This window comes from Odocoileus virginianus, chromosome 28 (assembly GCF_023699985.2).
Source record: "Odocoileus virginianus isolate 20LAN1187 ecotype Illinois chromosome 28, Ovbor_1.2, whole genome shotgun sequence".
NCBI lineage: Eukaryota > Metazoa > Chordata > Mammalia > Artiodactyla > Cervidae > Odocoileus > Odocoileus virginianus.
This window is the reverse complement of record NC_069701.1, coordinates 37,721,105-37,727,765: the sequence shown is the minus strand read 5'-3', so window position 1 is coordinate 37,727,765 and position 6,661 is coordinate 37,721,105. Positions and strand designations below refer to the sequence as shown.

Below are 6,661 nucleotides of genomic sequence, written 5' to 3'. Positions count from 1 at the left end.
CCACAACAAGAAAAACCACCACGATGAGAAGCTGGTGCACCACAACTAGAGAGAGACGCCCTTGCTTGCCGCAACTAGAGAAAAGCCTGTGGAGCAGTGAAGACCCAGCACAGTCAAAAATAAATAAATAAAAAATTTAAAACTCTTTAAAATTATTGAAGTGTTACAACATAACATTAGTTTTGGGTGTACAACATATTTGACATTTTTAGAGATGATACACTATACAGAGTCATTATAAAATATTAACTATAGTCTGTGCTATGTATTACATCCTTGTGCCTTATTTATAAGTAGCGGTTTGTATTTCTTAATCCCCTTCACCTATTCCGCCCCTCCTCCCACCCCCTCCCCTCTAGTAACCACTAGTTTGTTCTCTGTATCTGAATCTATTTCTGTTTTGTCATATTTGTTCATTTGTTCTATTTCTTAGATTCTACATGTGAGTGAGAACATACAGTATTTGTCTTTGTCTGACCTATTTCACTAAGCATAATACCCTCTACATCCATCCATGTTAGTAAGATTTCATTCCTTTTGATGGCTGAGTAATATTCCATTATATATCACATCTTCTTTATCCATTCATCTGTAGATGGGCTAAGATTTTTTAAACATGATACGAAAGGCATGTAGTACAAAATAAAAAATTGGACTTAAGCAAAATGAAAATATTTTATTCTGCTCAACTGGTAAAGAGTCAACCTGCAATGTAGGAGACTTGGGTTCGATCCCTGGGTTGGGAAGATCCCCTGGAGAAGAGAACGCCTACCTACTCCAGTGTTCTGGCCTGGAGAATTCCATGGGCTGTATAGTCCATGGGGCCGCAGAGTTGGACACGACTGAGCGACTTTCACTTTCACCATTCTGCAAACCATACACTCAACAAAGGACTTGTATTTAGAATATAGAAAGCCATGTATAGTTCAAAAAGATCCACCAAATTTTTTTAAAAAGCAAGCTTCACTAAATAAGATACATGGACAGAAAATAAGCACATGAGAAGATTCTCAGAAAACCTCTGGCAAGACATCTACAGAGAAATAGAAAGTACAAATAAATAATGTAATGAATGAAAAGGGACACATAACTATAGTTACAGCAGATACTAAAAAGATAAGAAAGTTATCATCAACTTAATGCCAACAGATCTGAAAACTTAGGTAGAATAAATTCCTAGAAAAACCACAACTTTTCAAACTTAACTCACAAAAAGTCAAAATAGCCCTATAAATACTAATACAATTTTGTTACCAAAATTAGACAAGGCCCCCCCAAAAGGAAAACTACAGCCACTTAATTTACAAATGTAGTTGCAAAACCTTCTCCTAAAATAACAATAAATCAAATTCAACAATGTAACACACTGTGATCAAGCTAGGTGGATCCCAAGAATGCAGGATAGTTTACTATTAGGAAATCTATGTCATACTCTGCATTTACAGATAAAGGAGAAAAATCATATGATCTCCATAGATACAAGAAAAACATTTAATAAAAATCAACACCCAGGGAATTCCCTGGAGCTCAGTGGTTATGGATTGGGTGCTTTCACTGCTGGGACTGGGTTGAATCCCCAGTTGGGGAACTAAGAGTCATGAGCCCCACAGTGTGGCCAAAAAAAGAAAAAAAAAATCAACACCCATTTATCACAAACACTGTAAACTAGAAAGGAGCTTTCTTAACTTGATAATGGATATGTACAACAACAACAACAGAAGACCCTAAAACTGAATATGACCCAAGAACAAAAACTATAAAAATATACTCTATATTTAATACCATTATTGGTGGTAGAGTTAGTATCATTACCTCGAGCGTTTTGTCTACAGGATGAGACAGACCGAATGAATAACTGATGGAGAACTGAGGTTTTTTTTATTGTAGTAAAATATACATAATGTAAAATTTACCATTTTAGCTACTTTTAAGTGTACCATTCAGTGACACTAAGTACATTATTGTACCCCGGTGACCACCATCCATCTCCAGAATGTTCTTCATCACCAACATAAACTCTGCATCCATTAAATACAAACACCACATCACCCCCCGCCCCACTGACCAGCCACTGAGAACCATTATTCTACTTCCTGCCCCTATGAATGTGACTATTCCAGGTACCTCATATACATGGGATTGTGCAACATTTGTCCTTTGGTGTCTGCGTTAGGGACTTCCCTATAGCTCAGAAGGTAAAGAATCTGCCTGCGATGCAGGAGACCCAGGTTCCATTCCTGAGTCAGGAAGATCCCCTGGAGAAGGAAATAGCAATCCACTCCAGTATTCTTGCTGGAGAATCCCATGGAGAGAGGAGCCTGGTGGGCTACAGTTCATGGGGTCACAAAGAGTCAGACATGATTAAGTGATTAACATACACACTATGTCACTTAGCCTAATGTCTTCAAGATTCACCCATGTTGCAGCATATGTCAGAATTTCTCTCCCTTTTAAGGCTGAATGAGATACACACAGACACAGACACAGACACACACACACACACGCATATACCACGTTTTGTTTATCTGTGCATCTGTCCATTCACAATTGGATTGCTTCTACATTTTAGCTATTGTAAATAATGCTGCTATGAGCACTGCTTTACAAATATCTGATTGAGTTCCTCCTTTTAGTTGTTCTGTTTTATACCCAGAGGTGGAATTGCTGGATCATATGGTAATTCTGTTTAATTTCTTGATAAACTGTTTTCTATTTTCCACAGCACCTGTACCATTTTACACTCCTATCAATGATGTACGAAGAATCCAATTTCTCCACATTCTCAGCCACACTCATAGTTTTGTTTTTCTGCTAATAGCCATCCTAATGAGTATGAAGTGGTATTTCATTGTAACTTTCAGTTGCATTTTCCTGATAGCTATTAGGTTGAGCATTTTTTCATGTGCTTATTAGTCATTTTTTATCTTCTTTGAAGAAATGTCTATTCAAGTTCATTGCCCATTTTAAAAACTGGGTTGTTTGGGGCTTCCCTGGTGGCTCAGTGGTAAAGGAATCTGCCTGCTACTGCAGGAAACACTGGGTCAATTCCTGATCCGGGAGGACCCCACACGCCTTGGAGCAACTAGGCCCATGTGCCACAATTACTGAGCCTGTGCTCTACAATGAGAAGCCTGCAACGTGGATCCTGTGCACCGCAACCGCAGAGTAGCCCCCGCTCCACAGCCAAAAATAAATAAAATTATAAAAAAATAATAATAAATTGAGTTGTTTGGTTTTTTGGTTATTGTTTTTTTTTTTCCCATTGATCGCCCAGTTTAGTGGCCACAGACTTGAAACAATACTAAACAGCCTTCTCCAGCTCCACGGGGGGTGGGTAAGTTGACATGTGCCCACCCCTCTGAGGACATCACCCACCAGAGATGCAACCAAGGGTGGGGATCCCTTGGTCTGAATCCAAGGCCACCTGTGATCCACCCAAAGCCCAGACACCAGCCTCCTCCTGAAATTTGTTTTGAGAGATCCTTTCCGGTGGTCAGGTTCCACTCTCCCCTCCCCGCACTCCACCCCTCCTTCCCTGCTCCCCCCAGCTACAGAGAGCACCCTGCTGGAGCACTGAATGAGCCCCAGAACCCCTGTGTGCCAGGGGACTGGGGTGTGTGGGCAGGGGACTGACCAAGCTGCCAGGGGGATTGTGTGGAGGGACTGACCAGTGCTGCTGTGGGACTGGCCTATGTGTTGCAGGCTGAGGCCCTTGTTCATGTCTAGAAGTCCATTCTTGGGCCAGCAGCCTATGGCGAAGCTGTAAGCCTTTTTCAGGTTAATCCATTGCTTGAAGTAATCTGCTACTGGCAAGCCCAAGTACTGGCACTGTCCTGGGAGCATGACTTTTAATTCCCAGTCTCCACAGGTGACAAAAACTGACTTGACATTTGGATCTAAGAGGCCTTCCTTTGCCATCCACTCATTGACCCTCTCCAGGACTTGCTGCAGGCTTGGCTGTCCATCCACCATGGCTTGAATAATCCCGGTGAGCTTTTAGGGAAGAAATTTTCATTTTAAGAACGCTGAGTTCCTCTAGGTGGGTTTCTGTAGTTCATCAAGTCATTATTAGGTGGTATTTTCAGGAAGTGTAAGGACACAGCCACTCTATTTCATATTCCAGAAACTGTTTTTATATTAATCTGTTTTTTAATTGGATAACAGCTGCTGCCTACAGACTTCCCATGGTCTCTGTACAGAAGGGAGTAAGCTGTGGATGGACTATGGGCTGGACATACATGTGAAAGGTAGACTCAATCTCCATGGTCCGGCCATTTAGCTTCAGGATGGGGAACTCGATGATTTCCTCCACGCACTTGGTTATTGAGTTTTAAGAGTTATTTATATATTGTGGCCAATGATGGAACAAGCTGAACTTCAGTAATAATTGTAATGGAATAAAGCACCTCATGAGTGCTCAGTTGTGTCTGACTCTTTGCCTGTCCCATGGACCATAACCTGCCAGGTTTCTCTGTCCGTGAAATTTTCCAGGCAAGAATACCGGAGTGGGTTGCCATTTCCTCGTCCAGGAGATCTTCCTGATGCAGGGATCAAACTCACATTTCCTGCATTGGCAGGCAGATTCTTTGCCACTGCAACATGTGGGAATCCCTAAAACACATGAAAAACGTTTAATTCCATGCATTCATTAAGATATTTTTTAAATGCTTATTAATCAACTTTGGAGGATGTTAAAGAACCAAGGCATTATTTTGAAAACTGATAAACAGAAATTCTATACCCTAATAATCACATTTAGATATATACCCAAGAAAAATTCTGGATATATGTAACATGAGACATTTACAGGAATGTTCTGAACAACATTGTTTATAATAGCAATAAACTGGAAACCCAAATGGCCACCCTCAGGAGGAATAAATGAAAAACTGATATGTTTGCAGAATAGTACACAGTAGTAAAAAAATTGAATGAACTATGAAACAGATGAATATTAGTAATGTGTTGAGTGAAAAATGTAAGTACCAAAAGACAACAAATACCATACTTTCTTACAGTTCAAAACTAAGCAAAAACAAACATCATTACGTAGGCATGTATATATGAGTACTTTTTTCTTAAAATATTTTCTCTTTAGAAAAATCAAAGGAATAACAAACACAGAATTGTGAATGATGGCACCCTAGACACTGGGATAAGGAGGGGATGAACAGGTGAGGATCCGGGGGGTAGATGTAAGTCCTGATGCTTTTCCATCCAGCCTCTCTTTTGCAGTGGGTGCACTGGAACTCGTATTAATCAGAAAGTTACACATATCTAAATTTTAAAAGGAGGAAAATGCTAGCATCAGTGATGATTGTGTGTCATTAATCAAAGATTACAATTAATCCACTCTGTCTTCCCGACGACTGCCTCCTCAGAAAAAGTAAGGTGCCTTTTCTAATCCGGGGCAGCCACATGAGAAACCGAAATGAGTGGGAGGGGTGGTAACTGTTTTCACTTTTCTCTTCCTGTTTTTTTTGAGCCTGGGAAAGTAAGTCAGAATTTCCAATCTTTTCCAATTCCCACACGATTCCCTAATTTAGAACGAACTTCGAGAAAATAAAAAGCCTTCCTGCATCTGGGGAAGACTGCCGCCAGCCGTGGAGCATCCTCACTGTGGGATGAAGAATCCTCCCGGGGGCGGTGTGTGCTCCAGCCCCACCCCCAACCCGTTCGTACTTGCTTGTACGGGGCTCAGCCTTGGGGGACGATATCCTCGGCGAGGAGTCACAGGACGGTTAATTAGTGGAAATGCTTTGGGAAACTCTTGGACCCCAGCAGGAAGCCCTGGGAGGCGGGCGGGGGGAGGAGGGGCAGGTAAAGGAGTTCAAAAGGAACAGAGGTGTCAGGCTGCAGAGACAAGCTCCAGAGATTTACCTCTGGGTGACGACCCCTGTCCACCCACTGCCCCCCAGGGCTGGCAGTGTGGATGATCTTAAACCGACAAGCCTGCGGGTACTGCGCGAGCGGACGCGGCGCGGAGCCTCTGATCACGCTAACGTGCAGCAGGCTCCGCGAAGACCACGATCCGAGTACTGCCAGGTGGAGAGGTCCAGGCCAATTCTCTTTTTCCTCGTTGCATCCAGACTGGGGTGGACGGGAAATTAAAAAGTGCTTTATGCGTCAACAACCATCAAGAAGCACTTTTATTGACTAGGAAACCGTGAAGAGTTGAGCCACCTGGCCTTTGCGGGCGAAGCAGGCCGGAGCCTTTCCCTACGCGGGGCGGGCGGTCGAAGCCCGGCAGCCCTAGCTTGGCTCCAGACCGGCTCGGGGTGACATCACCAAACTCCTCCGATCGGCGGGAGGTGGCCCCCGAAATCCCCTAAAAACATAGTGAGTAATCGCAGGCCCCGCCCTCCAGGCGGGGCCCAGACTCGGGAGCGAGCCGAGCTGCCCCGCCAGCCCCGGGAGCGGCCTCCAGGCGAGCTGCCTGTCGGTTACCCGCGCGGCGCGCACTAGCTCCGGGTCGCCGGCAGCGGCGGCGCAAGCAGCCTATCCACCCTGCACGCGGCCTGTCCATCCTCCGCGCGGCGCGCGTTCGCCTCTGAATCTCTCCCGGTGGCGGCGGCGCTCGCTGCGGCGACGAGGGCGACGAAGACGTAGCGCGCAGGCGCGGTCGGATTCCCGGCAGTGACGCGGCGGCGGGCGCGCGCGG

The 6,661-nt window shown here is 44.3% G+C and overlaps 1 long non-coding RNA gene across 1 annotated transcript; it reads right to left on the bottom strand.

Moving 5' to 3' along the window:
- Positions 1–656: 656 nt before the first annotated feature.
- LOC139031890 (uncharacterized) lies at positions 657–6,534 on the bottom strand. Its single transcript, XR_011484396.1, has 2 exons — positions 5,683–6,534; positions 657–4,611 (listed from the first exon to the last, which is right to left on the bottom strand). It is a non-coding gene; the product is annotated as an uncharacterized lncRNA (long non-coding RNA).
- Positions 6,535–6,661: the final 127 nt, after the last annotated feature.